The 27,429-nt window shown below is 49.8% G+C and overlaps 1 protein-coding gene across 17 annotated transcripts in view; it reads left to right on the forward strand.

Annotated features, from left to right (window-relative positions):
• KSR1 (kinase suppressor of ras 1) overlaps nt 1–27,429 on the forward strand; it is a 141,570-nt gene that overhangs the window by 12,845 nt on the left and 101,296 nt on the right. The window contains exon 1 of one of the 17 annotated variants that reach the window (XM_036340662.1): nt 22,350–22,462. The exons of the other annotated variants lie outside the window; for them this stretch is intronic. The gene's annotated coding sequence lies outside the window, so the exon portion shown is untranslated. Of the gene's footprint in view, nt 1–22,349; nt 22,463–27,429 lie in introns of those variants that run through there. 17 annotated transcript variants of the gene reach the window in all.

Here is a 27,429-nt window from a genome sequence, read left to right on the forward strand (position 1 = left end):
TAGACTTGCCCAGTTGTGTTTTTTTATTTTTTCAAATATATTTTTATTGATTTCAGAGAGGAAGGGAGAGGGGGAGAGAGATAGAAACATCAATGATGAGAGAAAGAATCATTGATCGGCTGCCTCATGCACGCCCCACACCGGGGTTCAAGCCCACAACCCGGGCAGGTGCCCTGACCGGGAATTGAACTGTGACCTCCTGGTTCATAGGTTGATGCTCAACCACTGAGCCACGCCAGCCGGGCTTGCCCAGTTTTAAACATATCAGACTTTTTATAGGATATTCCTTAGCCGGCTCCTCAGTAATGATAGCCTATTAGCCCACTTTGTGGATGAGGAAATAAGTCCCAAAGTAATTGGTGGATCTGGGTTTCAAATATAGAATTGCCTGGATTCACATTTGTGTTCCATTTCATTGCACCCCTCAGAAATCCGCTTGATCCGGGCAGAGAGAGGTCAGAGAAGGATTTAGTAATACTCAGCATTTTGGAAGAAATAATGCTATGTGGAAAAGGGTCTGAAAATCTCCCCTTTTCTACACCATTTAAATGGGATTACCTCAGAGCCGGAAACAGGATGAGATGATCCAAGTATTGGAGCCCAGAGTAACAAGTGACCATTTGCAGAAGAAAGGAGATGACTCGGATGGATGGCTCCTCTCTGAGAAGGAAGATGGGGAGACCAGCACCCTTGGGTGGGGGTGGGGGTGGGGATGGGGGTGGGGGTGGGGAGGGAGTTGTGGGTTCAGATTCCATCTCGAATAACTTCTATTTTGAAGCGCTCTGGTTAGAAAGGCAACATAGTCAGTAGCACTGGGCCTGTTGGAGACGACGTGCCGGCTGGGTTGTATTTTAAATGTTGGTGGTGAATCTCAGGAGAAAGAAGGTGACAAGTCCCTGAGGAGATTCCCCTCTTCAGGGTGGCTCTGACTCACCCTGGCCAAGGGGACTGGACGGAGCAAGGAAGAATCCATCAGCGAATGGAAACTGTCTTCTCAGGGGACAGGAAACTTTCTGTGTGGTTGGCCTGGTGGTTTACGAGGAGAGTGAGCATTTGAGACAGAGTGCTGGCCCAGTCTTGCAACTGCATCTTTGACAATTGTGAGTTTTAGGAAGTAGTTAAAAAAAAAAAAAAAAGAACAAAAGAAACCAAAGCCAAAGACATCGTTACTCCCAATAGCCTGTGTGCAGACAGCCATGTGGGCCATGATTTGCCATGTGGCTAATGGAAACGGGCTCCCCCATTTGCACCAGTCCATTCTGCACCCGCCCCCACCTTTGGCCCCTGAACCAGAGGGGCTTTGGACTCTTCTTAGAAAAAGACGTAGGCGGCCTCAAATGACCAGATCTTGTCTCGAGCATCTAACAGCTAAAGCTAAACTTCCTCTCTGGCCCTGTTTGGTTTAAGCAGTTTCCTGGTCTGGCAGGATTTGTTTTCTTAGCACCCAGCTTGTCAAAGCCCCGATCCCACTTGTCACAGCGAACTGGCCCCTGTCAACCCATGGCTGCCAAACTAGGCTGTGCTTGTGTTCCCTAAGTCAGACTTGCTGTTCTCCAGGGAAAGTGGAACAGAAGCGGACTCCCAGGCTCGGTCTACGGCCGAGGCTCGCTGCTCCTGCCTCCTCTTCCCCATTTTGATCGCTGGGTGGGTGCTGCCTGGCCTTGTTCTGGAAAGCTCTGTGGGTCCATGGGCTGCTTCTGTATTTTGATGAAAGGCCCAGAGGGTGAGCAGACCCTATAGTAGGAGAGAATACAGGTTCTAGTGCTTGAGGGGTTCATACTCCCCTCTCTTCCTGGCTCAGCTGTGTGTCTTTGGGCAAGTTGCTTCATCTGTCTGAGCAGCAGTTTCCTCATCTGTGAAATGGGGATTTTAATAGGATTGTTCATAGTAAGTGAGATGAGCCATGTAAAGCAGAGTGCCTGACACAGAGTAAGAATCTTTTTATATGTTACTAGAGACCTGGTGCATGAATTTGTGCATGGGTGGGGTACGGTGGGCCCGCCCTGATCAGGCCAATAGGGCCGGGCCTGTGGGGGGTTGGGGGAGTGGGAGACACGGGAGGTTGACCGACTGGCCCCACCCTTGATTGGGGTGGGGGGAGTTGATTGGGGGCGGGGCTGGCTTGGGGGGAGGGGCCGTTGGTGGTTGGCTGGCCCCACCCCCTGGTCAAACTCCAGGTCCACCTCCTGATCAAGGGGACAGTTTGCATATTAGCCTTTTATTATATAGGATTACTGTTTGTTTTTTCAGCAGGTATGTATTCAGCACCCACTGTGGTTGGGTATCCACTAGGGTAGGGGTGGGGAACATCAGGCCTGCGGGCTGTATAAGGTGCACAAAATTATTTGGTTTGGCCCTGCCAAGGCATTAGTGGTGAGTTAATTAAACGTTTGACCAAATATAGCAAGCTAATTTTTAAGTTGATGATTTTGTATGGCCCGCAAATGATGTTACAAATATCCAAATGGCCCTGGGCAGAAAAAAGGTTCCCCACCCCTGCACTAGGGGCCAGGCACTCGTCTAAACACTGGGGAAAATAATAGTGAACACAATGGACAAAAACGTCGGCTTTGTGGAGCTTAGGTTTTGGTGTTAGGAGGAGACATTCAGACAGTCCTATATAATAAAAGGCTAATATGCAAATGGACTGAACGGTGGAATGACCGGTTGCTATGACATGCACTGACCACCAGGGGCAGATGCTGAACACAGGAGCTGGGCTCATGGCTGCTGAGTGCAGTGGCAATGGCGGGAGCCTCTCCCACCTCGGTGGCAGTGCTAAGGATGTCCAACTGACATCCCCCGAGGCCTCCCAGATTGTGAGAGGGTGCAGACCGGGCTGAGGGACCCCCCCCCACCACCTCCGAGTGCATGCATTTTGTGCACTGGGCCTCTAGTAAGTGAATAAGTAAAAAGATATTGTTGAATGGTGAATGTGCTCTGGAAAAAGTAAGAGCAGGGAAGAGAGCCAGGGGTGAGGAGCGGTGTAATTTTCAATGAGGAGTCAGGACAGCTTTGCGGGGAGGGTAACATTTGAGTAAAGACCTCAGGAGGGTGGAAGCTGAGGACCAGTGCGTGCAGAGGCTGAGGGAGCGAGCCTGGGCTGTTGGAAACCCTTGAGGAGGCTGCGGGCTGGGCCTGGGGGAGGCCAGGAGGCGCCCAGGTGAAGCCCTTCAGGAGATGCAGCCCTCAGGTGCCATGTTGGCTGCACATGCCCCTGAGCCCGAGCCTTTGAGTGAGGAGGAAAGCATGGTGGGAACAGAAGGCTGTGAGAGGTAGGAGGGCTCTGTGCCGTCTTCAGCGGTCCTGGCCTCCATCCTGGAGAGCCCCAAAGGGATTTTGAAGCTCAACCTTCATTTGTTATTAAAACATGGAGTTTGGGCCTGGCCAGGGTGGCTCAGTGGTTGAGCATTGACTTGCGAACCAGAAGGTCACAGTTTGATTCCCAGTCAGGGCACATGCCAGGGTTGCAGGCTCGATCCCCACTGTGGGGTGTGCAGGAGGCAGCCAATCAATGACTCTCTCTCATCATTGCTGTTTCTCTCTCTCCCTCTCCCTTCCTCTTTGAAATCAATAAAAATATATTTAAAAAAACAAAAAACAAAACAAAACATGGAGTTTGGGTGCACTCACTGGCCTGCTATCAGAAGCCCTGCTGCTGACTTACTGAATGTGCACTGGGGAGGAGTCTTGTTTCTTTTCATTTTTTTTTTTTAAATACATTTTTATTGATTTCAGAAAGAAAGGGAGAGGGAGAGAGAGAGATAGAAACATCAATGATGAGAGAGAATCATTGACCAGCTGCCTCCTGCACACCTCCTACTGGGGATTGAGCCCACAACTCGGGCATGTGCCCTTGACCGGAATCGATCCTGGGACCCTTCAGTCCTCAGGCCGACACTCTATCCACTGAGCCAGACAGGCTAGTGCGGGAGTCCTGTTTCTGACTACATGGGCAGAGAGCCTGGCTGGGGCAGGCTGGGGCTCTCCACCCACTAAGGGCATCACTTGGGCCAGCTGCTTTTACTCATTCCAGGAACATTTATTGAGCACCTATGAGAGTGGATCCTGCCTGTGCTTCCTACTATTCCTCTCCTTGTTTCTAACACCAGGACAGTAGCTACTCTTGGACTCTGTCCAACCTTCCAAGGGTGCCTATCCTAAGGCAATCATTCAGTAGGAAAGCAAAGCAAAATTTACGAGGATATCTGCATTATCTGCCATACAGAAAGAACAAGGTTGATGTCCTTTGGCGAGGGGATGCGTTGTTATGCACTCAGCTGTTAATTGTGATGAGTGGGTAAAAGCATGGCCATGCTGTGGTATTACATTAAGAGAAAATATATGGCGTGCAGGTTGCATGTATGCAGCATACACATGTAAATATGTAAAGCATGTCGGCAGATGGAAAAAAGTAGAAGAGAAATGAGTTTTGTGTTGGGGGAACTGTCTTTAGAAAATTTCCTTTATTGTTATTAATTTATTAAACGAATGAATACTCAAGTGCCTGCCACACTGCAGGCACTGAGCTGATGCTCAGATATAGTGGTGGACTTGACCAGAGACCCCTGTCCCCCAGGCCACGCTAGGGACTTGACCAGAGACCCCTAGTCCCTTCTCAGTGCTCAGGGACCCAAGGCTAACACTGTGATGTGATGTAAAACTCTTATCATCTGGAATGAAAATGAGACTGGGTCCTGCAGCTTCACCCATGGCATCTAGGCCTTTGTTGAGCCAGTGTTGGATTTGGCTGAGAAGCAAGGAAGTTTCCAGAGCCGCCAGCCCTCCTGAGGGTACTGCTATTTCTAGCAAGCAGTCCTGTGGGAGCAGAGCCGGCCTGGCACCGCGAGGGCTCCCCAAGTCTTGGCTGCCCGACTTGAGCAACCCTGGGGCACCCAGCCAGCGAGTCGGGATCCAGCCAGCCTTCCAAGGGAGCACCCCTGTCCTTCAGGCCTCGAAGTCCTCTGCATGAGGGGCCACCCGAGAAAGGAGAACCGCTACCCTGGGCTCCGTCTCCTAGGTGCCAAACACCCACAGGGTAAACATGGCCCATGACGTTGCCCCAGGAAGCTGGGGCTGGCTCAGAGAGACTCGTGTGGAAATGTTGGACAACCACTTACGGTTCCACTTATGGTTCTTGCTGCCCACACTCAGAAAAGTCCTGTGGGCATTGAGGCAGTGGCGGTGGTGAGCAGGGCATTTATGGCTAGAGCAGACGTTTTCTTTTTCTTTTTTCTTTAACTTACTGGGGTGACATTAGTCAATAAAATTATGTAGTTTTCAGTGTACGTTTCTATAATACATTACCTGTATATTGTATTGTGTGTTCACCACCCCAAGTCAAGTCTCCTCCATTACTATTTATCCCCCTTTTACCCTCTACTTCCTCCCCACCCCCCCTTTCCCTCTGGTAATCACCATACTGTTGTCTGTGTCTATGAGGGTTTTTTTGTCTGTTTTTTTTCTGCTTACTCCCTTTACCTTTTTCACCCAGTCCCCCAACACCCTTCCCCTCTGGCAGTTGTCAGCCTGTTCTCTGTATTTATGAGCCTGCTTTTAGTCTCTTTTGTTCATTAGATTCCACATATAAGCGAAATCATATGGTATTTGTTTTTCTCTAATTGGCTTGTTTTACTTAGCATAATACTCCCCAGGTCCATTCATGCTGTCACAAAAGGTAAGATTTCCTTTTTCATGGCCAAGTAGTGTTCCACTGTGTGAATGTACCACAGCTTTTTTATCCACTCATCTACTGATGGCACTTGGGCTGCTTCCAAATCTTGGCTGTTGTCAATAGCACTGCAAAGGATCTGAATAAACACTCCTCCAGAGAGGACATACAGATGGTCAGGAGACATATGGAAAGATGCTCAATGTCACCGATCATCAGAGAAATGCAAATTAAAACCCCAGTGAAATATCACCTCACACTTGTCCGAATGGCTGTCATTAATAAATCAACAAACAGCAGGTGTTGTCCAGGATGTGGAGAAAAGGGAACCTTAAGCATTATAGGTGGGAATACAGACTGATGCAGCCACTGTGGAAAGCATTATGGAGTTACCTCAAACAATTAAAAATGGGACTGCCTTATGACCCAGTGATCCCACTTCTGGGAATATATCCAAAGAAACTCGAAACATTAATTCAAAAGACTGTATGCACCCCTAGAGTAAACATTTCTTGAATGCTCTCTGACTGGGCTCTTGCATGGCTCTGAATACTGTACCCCACCCATCCTTCCAGCTGCCCTGGGAAGTTTGTGTAGTTCTCACCTCCATTGCATAGGAGGTAACTGAGGTCCAGAGAGGTGATTAGCCTCCCAGTGTCACAGTGATGGTCACAGAGCTGAGATTCAGATTGGGGTGTGGCTGATGACAGAGCCCAGGCATTTGCAGTTTCTGAGTCACGGCACGCTCAACCATGGAGACGTGCCAAATCTGGCTTCACAGAGCAAGTGTAGCCAGTGGACCCTTCTCTGCCCTGCCACTTGACTCCTTCCTCATCCCTCCCAGAATGCCATTGCCTCTTCTCTTGGCAGCTCCTCTACCTACCACATTAATGCTTTGGGACAGCCTCCTGTTCGCTAAAAGGCTGACCAGAGCCCTTTAGCTCTAAAGCAGCGGTTCTCAACCTGTGGGTCGCGACCCCTTTGGGGGTCGAACGACCCTTTCACAGGGGTCGCCTAAGACCATCGGAAAACACATATATAATTACATATTGTTTTTGTGATTAATCACTATGCTTTAATTATGTTCAATTTGTAACAATGAAAATACATCCTGCATATCAGATATTTACATGACGATTCATAACAGTAGCAAAATTACAGTTATGAAGTAGCAACGAAAATAATTTTATGGTTGGGGGTCACCACAACATGAACTGTATTAAAGGGTCGCGGCATCAGGAAGGTTGAGAACCGCTGCTCTAAAGGAAGGATTTCCTGTCCCTTTAAGGACAAAGACTGTACGTGACCTCTTTATCCAGAAATTTCAGGGCCTTGTCCAGTGCTTGGCAAGTAGTAGGTGCTGAGTAATTAATGAGGGTGTATTGTAATCAGTGCTAAGTTAACCTCTTGACATTTCTAGAGAAATAATGGGAATCAATGGAAAAGGCCGCCTGGCCGGCGTGGCTCAGTGGTTAAGGGTCGACGTATGAACCAGGAGGTCACAGTTCGATTCCCTGTCAGGACACATGCCCAGGTTGCAGGCTCAATCCCAAGTGTGGGGCCTGCAGGAGGCAGAGAATCAATGATGATTCACTCTTATCAATGTTTTCTGTCCCTCTCTCTTTCTCTGAAATCAATAAAAACACATTTGAAAGAAAAAGAAAAGGAAAAGTCCATCCAGCGCAGGGGTTGAGAGCATGGCCTCTGGGGTCAGACAGCCTGGGTTTGAATCGGGCCTGTGCTGTTGACTGTTTCTAACCTTGATCAAGTTATTTTACTTCTCTGGCATCAGTTTTCTCTTCTCGAAAATGGGGATAAATATAGTACCTTCTGGTTAGGGCTGCTGTGAGGATTAAATGAGTAGACATGCAAAGTTGGTGGAATAGAGCTTTGCCCTAGAGCTTTGAGTTGTCTTTGCTTCTGCTGTTGTTGCTGTCACGCACGGGGTTAAGGAGACCTGGACCTGTAGGGAGACTGAGCGGCTTCCAGGTTTGGGTTCTTACCCTGTGTGTGGCTGAATGCCACCCTGAATGCCACCCATCCCCTGGCCTCCCTCCACCTGCGAATCATGGAGCTCTGTTGGTAGCTCCATGAGTGGGGGAGAGTGGGCTTATCTTCCCAGGAAGACTGGATGCATTTGGAAGCTGGAAAGTCTCGGGCAGAGCCGGGCCTGAGTCCTCGCTCTGCCACTCTGTGACCCTGGGCAGGTCCCCTTGCCTTCAGGAGCCCATTTCCTAATGTGGGAAAGGAGACCGGCCTTAGCTACTTCACGGGGTCACGGGTGGGATGAGAATGGAATCAGTGCCATAAGATGCAGGGTGTCGCAGGCTCCGCAGATGTTCCTCCCTCATCCTGGAAGGCCAGGGCCACTCTCAAACTGACACGCGCTCCCCGGAGCCTGTATCAGTGAGGGAGGATGTGTGGATGGTTGGTTTCTCTTTCTAGCAGCAGCACCTGAAGCTGAGCTGACCTCTCTTCAACCACCTCCCTCTCTTTGCTCTTCCTTTGGTTTGTTCTGAGGCCGGTGCTGCCAGCTAAGGAAGGTGTCTCTCTTAGTACAGGTGACAGTCGGGCCACTGTGGGCCACGCTGGCCTTCCCCTGGCTTTCCCTGCTCAGACCCCACCCTCTTCCCCTCAAGCGCTTGCATAGGACGTGATTGACAGATGCTCGGACTGTGGTTCAGGCTTCTTGTTAAAGGTGGTCACCCAGACCTCTGCTGGGGGTTTTCAGGGGTGGGTTTTGTTTGGAAGGAGGAAGGATGTGAGCTGCAAGTGTGAGAGAGAATCACAACCTTGGTTGGGTGTGAGGATCCCTGACTGATGGGGGCAGAGCTGAACCACATGGGCCTGGATCGATGGTTGTGGTAACTGCTGACACTGGTGACCTGTGCTGCGGGGTCTGGGGGTCAGAGGACATTCTCTGCAGGATGCTGGCCATGCTGGTGGGTGGGGAGGTGGGTATCATACTGGCCATCCTGGCTGGGGTGTGTGCGTGGGTGCGTGTTGGGGGGTAGGGGAAAGTGGGTGCCCTGGAGAACAATCCAGAGCATGGGAGCTTCTTAGACTACGTGTGTGTGTGTGTGTGTGTGTGTGTGTGTGTGTGTGTGTGTGTGTGTGAGCTCCGAACAAGAATAGCATCTCTGTGAAGTTTAGGGGAAGATTTAATGGTAAAGGGTTGTTCGACAAATGTAAGTCAGGTCCTGTCAGCCCTCCGCTAGAACCCTCCAGTGCCTCCCATCCTGCTTGGTGTCAAAGCCAAAGTCAAGGCCTTGGTTTCTCTCCTTCCCATGGTCACACTGCCCCAGCCCCATGGCCTCCTTCCTGTTCTTAGAACACACCAGGCACATCCAGTGTCCCCCCCACTTGGAGCCTTTGCCCCTCTTGGAATGCTCTTCCCCCAGGAGCCCACAGGCCCCACTCCCACTCCCGAGTGAGTGAGGTCTTCTCTGACCACCACCTGTGAAAAGGAACCCTCCCTACTGTCCTTTCCCCACACTCCTACCGCGGCCACACAGTGCGGCTTTACTTGTTGATTGCCGTCTCCCTTCACTACCATGAAAGTTCGAGAAGGGTGGGTTTTTTTTTTAATCTGTTTTATTCATTGATGCACCCTCAACGTCTAAATAGAGTAGACTTTACAGTAGCATTCAAATGAATGAAAGAGAAAAGTAAATTATAAAGAAAACTGTCAATGCCTAGTGTAGTTTGGCTGTCTGAGCCCAATAAGACCCATTGAGTAATTTCCTAGTTTGGAAAACTGAAGTCATCGTAACACCAATCAAGACTCCAGGGGATCTGGGCAAGAACTCTCTGTTAGGTGTGTGTGTGTGTGTGTGTTCTTTTGTGTCTGTCGGGATAATGCTGGGTGTTCCCCAGACTTCTGTGGTTAAGATTGTAATAACCCTCTGATGTCAATTTACAAAACAAAACAGCCTTGGACTGAACCAGTTTATCAGTTGGTTAGCAATTGTTACTGACTTTATTTACATCTTTTGACCGTTTCTGGGGGGAGATGGGGTCAAATGTACCAGAGACACTGAATCTCTGATCAAAGTCCTGTAAATAGACACTCAGTTTTGTTTAAAAATTGAAGTAGGTTTTGTTCTTAAACTAGAAATTTTCTCTAGGGTTTTTTTTTTTTTTTTTTAATTGCTTAAAGTATTACAAAGGGTATTACATATGTGTCCATTTTATCCCCCCGCCCTAGACAGTCCCCTTTCTCTAGGGGTTTTTAAGAGAGTTCTCATGAGTTTTGTGTTGAACACAAAGCTGTGAGTTTCCTCTTGGACCACTATTTGGGAGGCTGGACACCTGGTTCTGTATTCCTGGCTTTGTGACCCCGTGGCCTGGAGCCTCAGTTTCCTCATCTGGACTGGCTGATTTCCTCTGAGGTCCCTTTCAACTCTCTAATTCCGTCTGTCATGGGCCAAACTAACAGAGATCTTCATTTAAGTTCATAGCACGTTATGTGCCTTATTTTAGCCAATAAAGGCATGTACACTTTGTGTGTGAGATACAACTTACCGATCAGCCCCCCACTTTCCTGTCGGTGTGCTCGTGGCCTGTGGGCCTCTGGTTGGATGTAACCAAGGCCACAGTGTCGCGTAGTGGCTTTAGGCCATCCCACCCCAACTCCTCCACGTGGGGGGTTTAGCCTCAGTGTCCTGCCTTCATCAGATCTGTGGATTTTATTCCCATAGTTTGAGTCTAATGCCTTCAGACTTTGGGGTTGGTTGGGTTTAAATCTTGAGCCCTGGCATGCTAGTTGTGTGCTTTGATGGAATTCCTGTGTTGACCTTCAGTTTTCTCATCCAGCGAAAGGAGTCAGGAGTTTCTCTCAGAATAGCTGAGGGGTAAATGTGACAATGCATGAGAACTGCTTGGTAGAAAGCTTAAGTATTATTGATGGCGATGACGCTGAAGAGCTGCTGTGAGGGGGTGCAGACGATCTCCAAAAGCTGACACGAGATCATGGAGGCTGGGGAAATCTGTAGCCTGTAAAACAAACTTTTGAATGCGGGAGATCTAGAATGAACTGTGTTAATGTCGGGTGGGATTCTAAGGAAAGCTGGGGAAAGCCGGCGTTCAGCTGGGTAGGCAGATGCCTCAGGTCCATGTGGCTGACAAGCAGGAAGACACTTGGTGCGGTTGGCCCTCCAGCCCTTCCTGGGGTTGCAGGAGCAGGTCCCGCTGTAGAACACCAGCAAAGAGCACTGAGGCCTAGAGGGGGCTGGGCACTTCCTTCTGGGCTGGGTGCTTAATGCCGCAGGCACGAGGAACCCGTTATTTAGGATCCTAAGACACAAGTTCGATAACGTTACATGAGTGCGGCACTGGGATTTGGGGTTAAGGGTCAACTAGGACTTAAAAAGAATTAGGCCCCAAGCATGTTAATTGCAGCATTATTTATACTGAGGAGGAATTTCAAATCACCTAAGTATCAAATATCCTAAACCTACAATCTTGGGTTATTGCATAAGGAAAATTGAAGCACATTTACATCTATTGGCCTTTAAAAAAGAGCAAAAACTTGCTGTGAGGAATTACTTCTTGAAAAAGTGTTCACAACATACCATTAACTGAAAAAGAGGTTAAATTGTGTGACTCCAATTAATTTTTAGGAGTGAAGTACGTGGAGAAAATGAGAAGGCACGCTGGCTGGTTTGGCTCAGTGGATAGAGCATCGGCCTGTGGACTGAAGAGTCCTGGGTTCAATTCTGGTCAAGGGCACATGCCCAGGTTGCGGGCTTGATCCCCGGTGGGGGACATGTAGGAGGCAGCTGATCAATAATTCTCTCTCATCATTGATGTTTCTATCTCTCCCTCTCCTTTCCTCTCTGAAATCCATAAAATATTATTATTATTTTTTTTAAAAAAGAAGACTATGCATATGTTTGTTAATGGTGGGTGGAATAATAATCAATTATTTTCTTGGTGCTTTTTCTTTCCTTTCCCAATTTTCCTTCAGCAAACATGCATTTCTCATGTATGAGGGAAAATCATGTTATAAATATAAAAATATTTTGGGTGGACTTCCATGTACTTTGAAATGTGAGGAGCATTTCTCGTGTTTTATTTTATGCCCACTGTCAAGTTTTAACCACTTGGTTACCCAGACTTTGTCCCCCACTTAATGCGAATATCTGTTCATATGATTGTGGCTGGAGTCTACGGATCAAAAGATAGATTTAAAAAAAAAAGTGTGAACTAGGAGCTTGGGAATGATGAGGGATAAAAGGAAAATTCACAGAGCAACTCTCTGACGGGTTCTTTGCAGTGAAATTATGAGTTCTTAAAAATAATCTGAAACCAGGAAAGAGAACATTGGATCCTATCAGCTCAGTTATGAGTGACGAAAAAATAGCAGACACATGCTTTTCCTCTGTGACTTTCTGTGCCCTTTCCTTCTGATATCCTTGGACTGATCTGTTCTAGACAGAATTCTTCTTGAAAAGGCTGAGATGCATCGAAAAGGCGAAGTCTGCCGCCCAAACCCTCTTCAGAGGTCAGCTTCCCTTCCCAGCAGCCATGAGTGATGGCTGCTGACAGCTTACTGCTGAGTCCCTCCCCAGGAACTGCCTTCAGCTCAAGGGAGCTTCCTCTCCCAAGGTAACTCCCATCTAAAGATGGGGTACAGAGACTGGCCCCTAGCCTCCATTTGGGACAACTCTGAGGGGCATCCCAGCTCCAGAGTCGTGCCCCCCTCCCTCCATCAGACTGAGGCCTCTGTTGCAAATGAGTCATAGCCCCCCTGCCAGGCCTGCTTCCCTCACAGTGTGGGCTGCTCCTGCATGCGAACCTCCATTTCAGGGTTGCCTCTTGGGGAATGCTCCCACGGACCCTCGATTTGACGGGGACTCAGTGTGATACTCCTGACCTCTGCAGTCTGGCGTCTCCTTGCCCTTTCGCTCCGTTCAGAGCAAGTGGAAGCCCGCAGTCATAGGGGACTGGTGAATCTGCTCACCACTCCGCCTTCGCCTACCCCCACGTCCACCTCCTGTGCCTGCTTGATGGTGGCTGTCCCCAGAGATTGTCACCTGATCACTGTGGACGGGCGGGCTGCCATCACAAGCCTTAACCCCCAGGGCTTGTGGCTCTGGACCTGAAGGTGGGTTCTTGTGGATTCTGTGCCCAGAATCTTTGGCAGCCCTGTGCGTGGGGCTGTCCAAGCAGTGGGCTTTACTGCAACAAAGCTCTTAAAATGTTACCAAATCAAGTGGCCTTTTGTTCACAAGTAGACGGACAGTAGCTCCTTGGCATTTGGTTGGGGCCGCTCCTCATGCCTGCGGGACAGAGGTCCACCTCCTCCCTGGCCCCTTGAATCTTAGCGCACGGCCACACTGACCTGTGATCTTCCTGCGGCCTTGCTGTTTCATGTTTTCGAGCCTGCTCCCCCCGGAATGCCTGGAATTCCCCCTTGTCTCAGTGGATGGCCCTCATCTGTTTCCTTTCTCTTTCCGGTCCTATCTTTCCCCAGCAGGGGATGTGCTGGGCCCTGGCCCTGAGCATCTCATTTTCTGAGACTTACCCTGTCTTTGTTCCTTTGTGGCCCCTGCCCTACGCACGCTGGCAACTTCTCTCCTGCCCTTTCCTCGCCGCGTTGGCATGGTGCATTTTCTAGCTGGACCTCGGTGTCCAGACCTGTGCTTGCACACCTATCACGAAAGACACTCTGATCGTGTGTTTCCAACGTAGGTATTTCACTTCCAAATTATACACACGTACTGCTGTGCCGTGATAGCATGTCCATTATGAGGATACATCTACGAACATAGACGTTTGGAGGGATGAGATAAGGCAAGTTCTGTGTTCTTCAGGCAGCCCCCGGGGGCCTCTGGACTGGAATTCCTAGATTGAGAATTCCTTGGGGGGGGGGGGGTGGTGCTGGGGACCGTGTGTTCCCTGTATCCTCAGTGTCTGGTACAGATGAGGCGACTTTGCTTCCTGGAGGGAAGTTAGTCTTTGGGTAGGAGACGCATTTGCTGGGGAACAGACAGGCAGGGAAGTTTGGGCGCCCTGGTGGTCTTGGTCAGTCGCAGTGCGGAGGCCCCTGTGCGGAGCCACGCCCCAGGAGGGTTCTGTCCTGCTTGCACATTCCAGAGGGTGCCGGTGGCCACATTCACACTTTTCGTTTACTTGGTGAACATGTACTGTAGCGCCTAATGTGTGCCGGGCACGTGGCTCTTACTGGGGGCGCAGAAGGACGCCACCTCAAGGAGCCCCGCCCTCAGGGGAGATTGACCCGGGGATGCGCAGTCCCTGTCCCGCGAGACGGGGAGGCGCCTGTGAGTGAGGGGTGGGGGGTCCGGCACTGTTTTTCAGAGGAGGCGGTGCTCCAGCTGAACCTTGAACCTTGCCAGTTGGAAGAGCATGGGGGACACGCCAGGCAGAGTGTGGGCATCCTGGGAGCTGTCGCTGTTTATGGCGGCCGTGGGGTACCGGTGCCTCTCAAAACATGTCTTATGTTCTCAAGATCCTTGAAGAAGTCGATGTGACTGAGTTCCTTTAATACTCCCCTCCCTTGGGGTTTAGGGGTTTAACCCCCTCACCCCCTATACCCCCCATTGATAGATGTAGAGACATCCAGGGAGGCTTAGGTGATTTCCCAAACAGGGCTGATTAGAGCCGAGATTAGAGCCCTCCCCTGTTGCAGGAAGGTGGCTTGGCCTTCACAGCAAGGTGAGTGGGGCGAGGGTCGGCTGCTCCCGTGGGCCATTGCAGGGCTGGCTCTCCACCAGTGGGGGTGAGTGTGCCTGGCTCCTTCTCATGCATCCTTCTCACGCAGGCTGTCACCCTGACTCGGTGTCCACCTCCGGGTCACCAGGGCCCTCGGTCTGGAGCTGAAACACCCAGGGCAGCGTCACGGGTGGATCCTGGGCTCCTGATTTCTTTGGAACCCCTACGGCAGCGGTTCTCAGCCTGTGGGTTGCGACCCCTTTGGGGGTCGAATGACCCTTTCACAGGGGTCGCCTAAGACCATCGGAAAACACGTATATAATTACATATTGCTTTTGTGATTAATCACTATGCTTTCATTATGTTCAATTTGTAACAATGAAATTGGGGGTCACCACAACATGAGGAACTGTATTAAAGGGTCTCGGCGTTAGGAAGGTTGAGAACCACTGCCCTAGGGGAACACTCCCTCTTTGGACTTCGGGAGGGAGCAGGAAGGAACAGGCCTGATGGACCCCTTTGGGCCAGTAGATTTACAGGAAGCCCAGACTCCCGCGGGAGGGAGAGCTTCTGTGGATGTGCTGTGACTTGCTCAGGGGGTGGGGAGAGGGCTTTGCAGCCAGACAGACCTCAGTTTGCCACTTATTCGCTCTGTAACCTGGGACAAGCCACTTGACTTCTTCCTCTGCAAAATGGGATAACAGACCATGTCCACGGGACCACTGTGAGGACTCAGTGGGGTGCCGTGTGCAAAGAGCTTAGGGCAGGCCTGGTATGTCTGAAGCTACAGTAAGCGTTCTCCAGATGTTAGCTGTTCTAATTACCTTCCGTGCTCCCAGTGTGCTCGGCTCCCAGTGGGGCACTATTTGTTGGAAACACTATAGGAACTCAGGTTTGTTAGCATTTTTTTAAATTAAGGAAGAATCAACATTTGGGTTGAGTTGTTTCTGGCTTCCGATGGATGAAGCAGGCATGGTAGATTTTTACTGCAGGGAAAACCTTCCAGTTCTCTGAGGTTTTATGATTCTTCTGCACAGCCCTTAAGGATTTTCTTCAACGTAAACCCACGGACAAGGGTGGTATTTTACAACCGGAGTCTGGTTTGGCTCCTGGTGCCCACCCGCTGGCTTGCGTCTGGGATCTATGGCTTTTGAGCTGGTAGGTCTGGTGCTTGGCCGCTGGCATGAAGACATCGGGGTAAGTGCTTGCTCCCCCCAGATGTGGTTATGCCTGCAAAGTGGACAGCATGTGGAACTCCTCCAGCGGTTTTGCTGGGTGGTAGTTTGTCGGGAAGATGCCTGTTAAGGACACAGGAGCTGACAGTGCCTGGAATGTCAGGGTGGGAGATGGGAACCATGGAGTCTGCCTGCCTGATGGTCTTTGTGCCTACAAGCGGGGGGCTGCAGCCCAGGGGACAAGGTGGCGGGAGGGGCAGGAGGAGCTAGGGAAGCTCTGGAGCTGGGCTCCAGCATTGACTGTGTCTCCCAACTCCCACTCTGGGACTTGTGGGCCCCTCCCCTGATTCTCTGCCTCATCTGTGACTGAGGTGGGGTAGCGGCTACAGGAGGGTTTGGCCAGGCCAGGGAGGTGGTCCTTGGGTTTGAGCAGCCTGGGAGCCCCCGGTTGAGATGTCAGGGGTAGTGGACACTGGCTTGCTCCTGGCGACTTCGCTTCTCTTCCTGAGTCTGCCACTCCCTCTCTGTGTGACCGTGGACAGGACACTCAGATGCTCTGGGCTGCAGCTTCTGCAGCTGTAAAATGGGGAAACTGGCCCCTGGGGTACTTTCCCAAACTATGATGCTGCAACACCCTGGAGAATTGCCAGTGACTGTTTTTCGTTTTTGTGTGTGTGTTTTTTCTTGACAGGCAATTCATGCATGTGGTAGAATTATTGAAAGGTTATAAAAGGCTGTGCACTGAGTCAGAGTAAACCTGCTTCTCACCCCACCCCACTGCCCCCCAGTTTCCCTTCTCAGAGGCTTCACTTTGAAGTTTATTTTAGAGATTTTTCTGTGCATATGCGCGTGTAAGAAATGTACGCCCAGTTTAAAGAATGGTAAACGGAATACCTGTGTACCCTCTACTCAGGCTGAGAAAGAAAATCCTCCGTGTGTTAGGTGGAAATCATTGCATTTACTGTGTTCTTCGTACCATTTACTCAGGGGAGCATGCATTGATGCTCTTCTGTACTGTGAGGGAGTTTGCCTCACATCAGGACATGTAGCACTGTCTTCTTGTTCTCTTTAATAGCTGCATACTATTTCCTCTGTTTAGATGTATCACACTATTTTATTTTATTTCATTTTACCAATCCCCCTCTTGGTGGATAGTAGGGTGTTTCCACTTTGTCATTATCCACAATGCTGCAATAATTGTTCTGGCTTTCAGGAACTGACATTAATCAAAATATGCTGTAAGAGGTCCCATTGCATCAGTCTCCCTGACCTGTCGGTCGGTTCCAGAATAATGTGGAAACGCGCACAGCAGGGAAGCCCTGCATGGCTCCGGTCCACTAACCCGTGACTGTCCCCTGCCTCTCTCTTTGCACCTTCTGGGAGCCAGCCCGTCCGATGCATCTTTCTCCGACACCCCCTGGGGCCGGGTGTCCGGGAGAGTGTGGGATCCCCCGTTGGGCGTGCGCCGTGGGTGCCTGTGGGGACTCAGCTGCAGGCCACACTCCAGGCAGAAAAGTTCCTTTTCTCTTGATTTATGCAATGTCCCTGCAAGGGCCTGGGTCTGCTCTTCTGCTTTTTTCCATCTTTCTGCAGCTGGAATGAGGCAGGGGGCTGGCTTGGGAGTTCAAGCCCAGGCCACTTGTGTTTTTGAGACGATCCTCCTCACTTTCCCTTTCCTGCTTCATCTGCCTCTTCCTCATTTCCTCTCTCCCTATTTGTTCTTTTTTCCTTTTCTCTTTCTTCATTCCCACACCTGCCCCTTTGGACTAAAATCCCTGGTAAGCTGGCTGGCTTCCCCATCCACACGTGCAGAAGTTCTGGCTATTCTTCCCTTTCTCCCAGTTCTGCATGTGGACCCTCCCAGCATAGAAACAGTGCTAAGGTCAGAGGTCAGTGCATCGGAGGCCTCTTGTTTCTTCTTCTTCTTTTTTCCCCAAAATATATTTTTATTGATTTCAGAGAGGAAGGGAGAGGGAGAGAGAGATAGAAACATCAATGATGAGAGAGAATTATTGATCGGCTGCCTCCTGAACACCCCCCACTGGGGATGTGCCCGCAACCAAGATACATGCCCTTGACCGGAATTGAACCCGGGACCCTTCAGTCCGCAGGCCGACGCTCTATCCACTGAGCCAAACCAGCCAGGGCTCTTGTTTCTTTATCCTGTTGAGAGGATCTTTTGCCTTTGCTCTTCACTTCCTCCTCCTGCAGGGTGTGTGGCTATGAAATGGGGAGGGCAGATCTGCCCAGTAGGAGGTCATGGAGGGTCAGCAATAGGGGTGGTGGCCATTGGGTTTGGGGGGTGAGGGGCTGGGGATTGGCAGGGTCCTCAGGGAGAAGAGGAGGTTCAGGTACCTTCTCAAAGTGACAGCGTTGCCTTGATTCGCCAACCTGAAGGGTGAGGTCAAATAAAGTTGGTTCCGAGAGGCCAATAGGCCTAGGTCTGGAGGCATGTTACATTTGTGGGTCTGTGTGCTCAGTCCCCTCACTGGCAGGTACTAAAGTGCTGAGCAAGTATGTGGACCTGGGAATCAGGTCGCCCATGGTTCTCTAGGCTCCACATCTTACCAGCACATTGGAGCCACCTTACAAAAATCACTTAGCTAAGACTCAGTTCCTGTATCTGTAAAATGGGGCCACTGAAGCATTAAATGAGATCATCCTTATCAAGTGTCAAGCACATAGTACATGCTGCATAAATGTTAGCAGTTATTAGTATCTTTTAGGTCAGTGGTCGGCAAACTGTGGCTCGGCAAACCGCGTCTCGCGAGGCACATGCGGCTCTTTGGCCCCTTGAGTGTGGCTCTTCGACAAAATACCGGCTCTTCCACAAAATACCGACTTCTGCGCATGGGCCACGAAGTTTCAATCGCACTGTATGTGCGCGCCCGCACGTGGTATTTTGTGGAAGAGCCACACTCAAGGGGCCAAAGAGCCGCATGTGGCTCGCGAGCCGCAGTTTGCCGACCACGGTGTGATTTTCGAACATTCAAGGCAGAGCAAGCCTCCTTTCCTTCCCCGGTGAAATCTTCTGTGGAAAGCCAGGATATGAAGAGTTGAAAGGGAAGCAGCACTGGTTGGAGTTGGGGGTAGGGGTGGCCTGGGTGTGGGAGCAGGTGGGTGGCTGAAGCCTAGGGGTCTTTCTGATGGGTCCCTAGGTCCAGGGAGCAGTTTGCAACTCTTAGACACAATCGAGTTGTGCAAATTGGTACTTATTAAAACTGAAAGGGTATATTCCTTAGGGGTCAGTGATCCGGCGCCTGGGAATCTGACACCTAGAGAAACCATAGCCTGTATACATACAAGTGTATGCACAAGGCTGTTTATTGTAGCACTGTGCATAGAAATAAGAGCTGTTCACTGGTAAGAGGAAGATTGAATCCGTTATGAAATATTACATGACTGTAAAATGGACAAGGTAGATCTATGGACCGCCTTGGAGAGGTTTGCATGATTAAGTGTAAAAAAATCAGCTGCAGAGCGAATGACATATACAGTGTTCCTGTTTGGTAAAGCATATGTGTATGTGTCCATACCTCCATGTACAGACACAGATGCACAGAGCACTCCGTCACTTACTGGTACAGAAACCAGTCGGCAGGGTACTGACCGAGCCACCAAACGGGACTTGATTTTGGGGGGATGGAGGGGAAGCTGGCATTTCTTACTTTATGAAGTTCTTCCCTGCTCCCCCAAAGATTAGCACTTTGGGTGATTTTGCTTTCTAGTTGGTATTTTCCTCCAAATTAAAAAGAAGGAGATCATCTCAGAGGTAAGAAAACAGCTCCATAGTGGGGGGGTGGGTTTGCCCAGGGCCCCACCAGCCTTTGCAGGAGCCGGCTGTGCGTGCAGCTCTGGTGTCATTAAAGCCAGCCTGCTGAACGGAGCCCCCTGCTCCGCCCTGTTTTTCCCTGAGGCAGGCTGGCTCTGTGGGCTGCGTTCCTGATCCACTGTGTTCGCCATCTGTTGAGGAAGCAGTTGTTAGGCTGTGAGCGGTGCCTCCCCCCATGTCTAATTTAACAGGCCACCCTTCTCTCGACAGACCTCACTGAGGCTATGGGATCACCCTTTAATTATTTACAAGGGTTGGCCACCTGATGAAACTCCTTCGCTGGAGACAGACGGCACTGCCAAGCAGATTGCACGTGGGGAGGAGAGACCAGACTAGGAGGGTGTGTGCAACAGTTAAGAGTGGGTGGCCTTGAAACAGAAGCTCATGAAGCATCTAGGAAGGTAATTTTAAACACTAATAATCTGGAGGCTGTGGTTCACGGGAGAACCGAAGACACACGCAGGCAGGCTTTTCTCTCCTGTCTGCCTGGGGGCGGGGGTGGGGGTGGGGGTGTCTGTTTCGTTTACCTTTGCATTGCTTTGAAATCTGTTCAGAGCTGCACCTGCTTGTTCCTGTCGCTGGCTCATTCCTCTAGGAACCGCTGGCAGCCATTGGCTCTTCGGAGTCAGTAGACCTGAGCGCAGTCTCTGACCCATCATGAGCCACTTTCCTTTCCTTGGGCTGAGTTTCTGATACTCCTAAGTCAGTGGATCAGATGAGGCCAGTCCTGTGGTCTCTCATAGTTCTAGAACATTCTGAGGTAATATGCCCATTTGTGCTGCGTGGGGAGAGGGAATCATGAACTACACAAAAGCCCAGAAGTGGAGGTCCATGCCGCAGTGCTTGCTGCCCGGTGGGCCTGGGTGTGCCTCCGTTGTCTGCGTAGAGACTGGCCTGGAATCCGGCGGGAGGAGGTGGGGCACATTTTGAGCCTGGGTTCCCCAGCTGTGAAGTGGGACTAACAGTGCTTGCCTTGCAGGATAATGTGGATTTGTGGAAAAACAGTTAACTTCCTGGGATATTATTGTAGGTGCTCATTAGATGGTATGGTATACTTCGTACTTGGCATTTTCAACCCTGCCTTTTGTCTTAACTGGAAAATATATTCCATGTAGGAAGGGAAATGGGCATAATCTTGCTTTATAGATGCCACTTCATAGAAAGCATTGGCCCTGGGACTTCCTGACCTTGCCCAAAGCAAGCGTGTTCCTTCATCATTCTGGTTGTGGTTAGCACTCATTGAGCATTCACTGTACGTGATGCGCGTGACAACTCGAATCTCCTTGAATCCTTGTGAAACCCTCTGAAGTAGTAGGAACTCTTGTCCCCATTTTATAAATTAAGAAATTGAGGCTCTGGGAAGTTATGCAACATGTCCAAGGTCACACAGTCAGTAAAGGGTGAAGCTGGGATGGAGCTGCATCTTTCAGATCGTAGAGTCCTTGTCCTTAAGCCTTACGTGTGCTTTTCAGAATGCAGGTGGGCATTAGGGGACCAAGAAAACCACGTGGACAATCAGACAGGGAACCATGCACTTGAATTCCTTAATGTGCTATATTTTCTAAGTCACAGACATCACCAATGAGCTCCATACAGAGCCTTGTGCTTGTCAGACCCTGCGAGGTGGTGGAGCCCCACGGCCCACATGGGCCAGATGATTCAGTTTTCTGTCTTGTTTATTGCAAGTGACCTTGAATTACCTAAAACCCAGGGAAATGTGTTCTTAATTTGCCTTTTTAACAATGCTGATCTCCACTCCTCCCCCCCAACTCAGATTTAAATAACCCTTCCTTCTGCGTTGTCATGTGCTTGAAAAGAAGCATCATAAAACATCCCAACCCTAAACTCCCCGTAATTACGGGGTATGGCGGAGAGGGAGGGGCACCGAATAGGAAATAATGGCATCGTCAGAGCATTCTAAGTGGCACTGGTTATATTCAGTAGCAGGGTTGAAGACCGGGCCTATTGCTGGGAAATTTAAAAAGCAAAACAGACATTGCTTCAGCCAAGAGGTTTAGCTGCTGGGTTTATTCCCTTTAATTTGGGCACCTGAGGTTCCCGTTCTGTGGTGAGATTGGCTGGATTCTCACCACCTCTTCCTCTGCCTGGCCGGGGAGAATGTTGGGGGCGCCCGAGGTGGTTTGGTTTCAGGGCAGCTGCCATCAGTGTTGGCCTTTGATGTCTGCCAGGGTTTGGAGCAGAGGCCTGTGAACTGGAAACAGGGCCCCGTCTCCCCCTCCCCTTCTGACAGCAGGGGGAAAACTACAAAGAGCTTCCCGGAACAAGAGAGGCATGTTTTTTAAGGCTCTTTAAAAAAGTCTTGAACTTTGAGAGTGACCTTGCTATGGGGTTTCGTGCGGGGAATAGCCGGATAGGGTGATTCCGGGGGAGGCGGGGACACGTGGGGGTGAGAAATGTAGGCTGTGCATCTGGCCTGGCAGGTGAGCCCTGTGGGAAGAGGGAAAGGCAACAGCAGGTGGCAGTAACTGGGAGCTCATCTCTGAGCGAGGCTGACTGGAGCGCGTCTCATTCCAGATGTGAAAGCAGTGAAAGGGATGGGTTTCCCCGGCCTGGGGTCACAGGCCTGCTCGGTGCCTTCACTGACCCGGGAATGGGGTCCCCGCCTTGCCCCCATCCAGCCTGCCGGCTCCGCAGGGTTAATGTTTTCTCAGGGGACCGATATTTTGGATTCCAGAGACGTGAATGAACAGATCTTTTAATTTACATGGAAAAGCAATAAAGAGCAGGAAGGAGACTCCTGGCCTGTGTGCCATTTAAAAACCAACCAGATAAAAAACCTTGATGGAGCTGTTTTCCAGTTGGGCAGGCAGCCCTCTCCCAGTCGATGTCCTCCTAAGAGAGGCTCCTTCTCTGAGAACCCCGTTGGGCAGCGCCCCTTCCAAGTCCTCCAGGAAGCTGGCTGGACCCTGGCCGCTGACTCAGTGCGGCCTGCTGGGTGGCTCCCGAGCCTGGGAGGCGGCTCTGGCAGTGTCTCCGGGCCCAGCCCCAAGAGCAGGTGCCCCAGGTGATACTGCTCTACTCCCCGGCCGTCAGGAGAGACAGAGGGCAGAGGCTCCGAGGCAGTGCAGGTCCGAGATAGGGCAGCCGGTAAGTGGGGTGGCTGGGTGGGGAGCCAGGGAGGGCTTCCTCTGGGCGGAGGCCTCAGGTGTTCATAGCGGGTATGAGTTCTGTTCCGAGCCAGAACCTGGCCGTTGTTGCTTTCTGGCTGTTTCCTTTATCTGTTGGGCAGGGAAAAAGTTGGGAAAGTTGAGCTCGGTGTTGGAGACTGTGTTTCTATAAGGCAGAAGCTTATAGGCTTTTGAGAAGAATGTGCACCTTAGAGGTCGAGGGGTGTACTCAGGAACCCCTCCTCCTCCTTCCTTTCCCCTCCCCCCCAGATCTCTCAGTCCCCTGGCCTTGTCCAGTGTCTTGGTTGGTAGAAAAGCAGTTTGGTATATGTGGTTAATGATTGAGGTTAATGATTAGGTCTTTGTGTGACCATATGTGCCTAGGTTTGTGTCTCTGTGTGTTTCTCTAACTTACGAAGGGACCAAGGGACCCCTCACAGCGGGGGCGAGGCGCAGCATGCAGCCTGGACCGGGAGTTGGAGGATGTGGGCCTGGTGGTGTCTTCCCGATGATGACAGGCTTAGTTCTTTGATCTCCCTGGGATACAGCCCCCTCAACTGCCCCAAGGGCGGAGATGGGCAATGGGAAGGAGGCTTGGCGATCATTTCTAACGCCCCTTCCAGCTCTGAAATGCTATGAACGATGTTGTCCAGTAAGACCGTCTCCACCAGGTAACACATGACTGCCAAGTGGGTATTTTAATCACTGTGATTTCAGAATAACAGGCTGGTTCTCACCGAGGGTTCATTGCTCCGCCGATCATGCAATACCTGTGGAATCTGAGTTGATGGCGGTCTGTCGGTTCAGTTTTCTTGGAGCCGTCTGTCACTACTCAGATACAGACATTCTCTTCAAAGTCTAGAACTTTTTTTTTTTTTTTTTTTTAGGTGGGATCATATTTGCTCATTATGGTTGATATATTTTGTTGCCCAGTATTGCCCCTGAGAGCCCAGAGGGAAGTTTGGAAAATGCATCCTTTTGGGGATTGGATAACATTGCCTGTATACCTAATTTATGGCTGGGTCTTATGTGGGCAGATAGTAAATGTTTCTGGAACCTTCTGGGCTCTGCCCACTGCCCTGTGAGGAGCCCCAGGCTTGGTTTGTTGGGACCTCATGGGCCAGTGGTCAGGCCCAGGGCTGTGTTTTATGTTTGCCTAAGGGGAGGCCTCATCTCCAACCACCTACATATGGCAGCCACGCTGCTTCTTTTGTCTCCAATTATGTGTAATAACATGGGGGGAGAAGGACGCACACAAGAGATACTTATAGTTAATGAAACCCCAATGTCTCCTAAAATTAGAAACCCTAAGACTCATGAGTTGAATAAAAAACCCCAGATAATTTGCTGCCTTCTTTCTCTGTTTTCTCCAGCCTTGTGACTGATTCTGCCTGATTTTAAGTCTTTCAAATCTGTCGTAGCCACATTTCCTGGTCCTCTTTCCTCACCTCCCTGGACAGGGGGGAAGGCCCTGGCATGGCATGGGTGTTGCCCAGCTGGGCCTTTGGCTGAAAGGGCCTGAGAGTCAGAATCTGGGTGGGGACCTCATGTGTGCCTTGGTAACCAGCAGTCGAGGCCTGGGGGATGTCAGGTTGATGATTAAACCCTTCGTGCCATTTTAGATGAGTCAGTGGCCTTTGGGACTCTCAACTCCCAGCCAGACTTGGGTGCCTTTTACTTCTGCTAGTCCTTCGGACTTAGTGAAGACGGACAGTGTCTTAGAGAGATACCGAAGGGCTAGCAGTGTGGAGGCTGGGAACCTGGCTGACAGTGGGGCTAGAGAATTTGCATGTAGCTACAGCCATGCCCTGTCATCTTCTCCAGGTGAGGGCTTAGGCAAGCAGGTGAGAACACAGGACGAGCTCTCCCTCCCACCCCACCCCCCCAGGCCTGCTCCGAAGTTCAGCTTTTGTTTTGGATAGTTTTAAAAGCCCAGGTTTGTGTTTCATTTTTATGTAAACAGGAAGCATGGGATCTCAACTGGTCTTGTATTTTTGAGGGGGGCAGGAATAAGTGGTCTCTTCCTCCTTCCCATAAAGTCAGCAGAAGAACAGATAGTGATTCGGTCTTCAGCTTTTTCAGTTGCAACTTTCTTTGTGTGTGGGGACAGCAGACATTCACCCGGGACTTGCTGTGTGCCTTATTGATAATCCCACCCACCCCTTAACATCTCCATGAGGAAAAAGGACCATCAGCCACCTGCAAAGACGCTGAAGGGAGCAGGGGTGAGGGTGGTCAGCTCTGGCTGGTGGGATTTGTCCTCTTATTACCTTAGGGCAGCAATCCCAGTGTCTCCACTTCTCAGTATTGCTGTCCTTTCTTGAAAACTCTGCTAAGGATAAAGTGCCGGGTGGGCACCCCGGACGACTTTAGGCCATGCCCCGATTTGGCATCAATTACCTTAAATTCCCTAATGAAGAAGCCATGTTCCCACAGCCCCCTTCCAGTCCTTCCGTGGCCTCGAGGAGAGGGTCTGCATGTTACGTCCCTTTTTAAAAAGCAAGGAGCAGGGTCAGGAGGAAAGGGGCCTTGGCATCCCAGGCTCCCACAGGCAACAGGGTCCGCTGGATTTAATGACGTTTTGTTCCAGTTATGTTTGTTTTCATGGAAAGCATCTTTGTCTGGCACAGATCATGGTGTCCTCTCCATGACAATGATATTGAGTTAATTTTTTAAAAAGTGAGTAGATTTAAGAAAAAAATCTCTCTATATAAAAGGCTAATATGCTAAGTGTCCAGCCAGGTAATGACATCACGGAGCAACGCCCGGCTTCCTCTCCCTAGCGACTAGCCTCCTTGGAGTTTCTTCAGCCCAGGAACATGACTTGCTTTATAGCCAGGTGGAAACATTTTACACTTTAACCAAATGTCTGTGAAGCATTTTCCCATGCCTCATCTCATTTGATCCTTACAGAAGTCCTGGAGTAGGTAGATAGGAGACTCGGTGGAATCCTATTTTCTTTTCATCAGCCAGAAAACGGAGATTTAGAAAGCTTAGAAACTTGACCTTACTGAAAAGAAGTAAGAAATGGTGGACCTTGAAAATGACTTCAGGTTTTCTCACTGCGCAGATAGTCAAACAGTGCTACAGTTAAATATTTTACCCTTTGTTCTCCCTGTGTGATCGACAATAATAATCTGCCTTGTGTTGATATTTACTGCTGTGTTGCTGACAATAACCTGAAAGAGAAGTTGGGGTGCTTCACTGGGCTGGAAAAAATTTAGCTAAATCAGAAAAAAGGTCTAATTAAGCAAGTTTATTCTACATATATAAAAGGCTAAGTTGACTCGCACATGCATGATACATATAAAGCTCTCGCTGGCGCCAATCGCATGCGTGTGTTTTGATCTGTCATTGTCGATCATGAATTTGGTTGACACTTCCATTATAGAGAAAGGGCGAATAGTGATACTAAATATTTCTTCTAATTAATGTCCTTTCAATGTGCACGAATTTGTGCACTGGGCCACTAGTGTTAAATAATAGCGCTGGTGGCACATGCCCAAAGTGAACAGCCCCGTTTGAGGAACTGCCTGCCACGCGGAAGCTCCGCAGTGACCAAGAGGGAAACACATCTTTCTGGAAAGTCTGGCAGAGTCGACGTCTGCATATACACACAAGACTGTCAGGGCAGCAGTTTCTTTCCGGGACAGGCAGGCAGGTTTGTACAGGTTTTGCTGCAAAGATGGGGAGTGTGCATACGTGTGAATGTGCACGTGTGTGTGCTGTTTTCCCTTCAGCAGAACTTATCCGCGGGGATACTGCAGTGGATGCCAGAAACCACGGGTAGTGCCAAACCCTATATATCATATTTTGTCCTATGTATGCATACCAAAATGATGACATTTAATTGATAAGTTAGGCACAGTAAGAGGTTAGCAATAACATAATAAAATAGAACCATTTTAATATACAGGTGGGGCAGAAGTAGGTTTACTTTTGTTGTAAGTATGTGAAACATAGAGTTTATTCTTGCTTTGTTATTAATTATTGTGTTATTTTTATATGAACAACTGTAAGCCTACTTTTGCCCCACCTTGTACTATAATAAAAGCTATGTGAATGTGGTCTCTCTTTCTCTTAACATATCTTATTGTGCATATTGAACCTTCTGGTGATGTGAGATGGTACCATGTCTACATGATGAGGTGAAGCACTTAGGGGGACAGTTGGAGATTTCTTCATGCTATTCAAACAGTGCAATTGAAAATTTACAAATTATTTATTCCTGGAATTTTTCATTTCATATTTCTGGACTGAGGTTGGCTGTGGGTAACTGAAATCACAGATAAGGGAGGGCTACTGCAGTAGTACTTTGCCCCTATGGATGCCTCTGCTTACACCCAGCTCGGTGTGACAGTTCTGTTTAGGTCATTTTAACCACAGACAAGCAGCCCAGGAATTTCAAGGGAAAAGCCTGATTGGCCAAATCCCTTTTTAAAATTGTGTCTGATGTCCTGCTTTCCAGACGGTCCAGTGGTTCTCAAACTTTAGTTGTTCCCTGAGTCACCTGGGGAGAGAGGCTCAGGACCTGCCCTACCCTACCTAGGTGGGGGGCCTCTGTGTGCCCCGGGTGGTCCCAATATACACCAGTGTCTGAGCTCATGGTCTAGGTCACTGGACCCAGAGTCGCTGCAGAGCCATTGAAGATTCTGAGCCCTGAACCCCAGCCCCAAAGAAGCCCAGCCAGAATCCGTGGGGGTGGGGCTGTCATTGGGATTTTAAAATGCCCCCCAGGTACAGCTGTTGTGTGGGCTGGTGGAGATCCACTGGCCTTGATAGAGACTTCGGAGAAACTCGAACCAACCTGGGAATGCTCACCACGAAGAAGTAAAGGGACTCATGAGGAGTTAAAGAACTTAGTGGGGGAAATGGAAGACATATGTAATAGAGTCAACAATAAAAACATCATTGCTGACCCCCCCCAAAAATAAAAAAATAAAAAAG

This window comes from Myotis myotis, unplaced genomic scaffold (genome assembly GCF_014108235.1).
Source record: "Myotis myotis isolate mMyoMyo1 unplaced genomic scaffold, mMyoMyo1.p scaffold_m19_p_17, whole genome shotgun sequence".
Classification (NCBI taxonomy): domain Eukaryota; kingdom Metazoa; phylum Chordata; class Mammalia; order Chiroptera; family Vespertilionidae; genus Myotis; species Myotis myotis.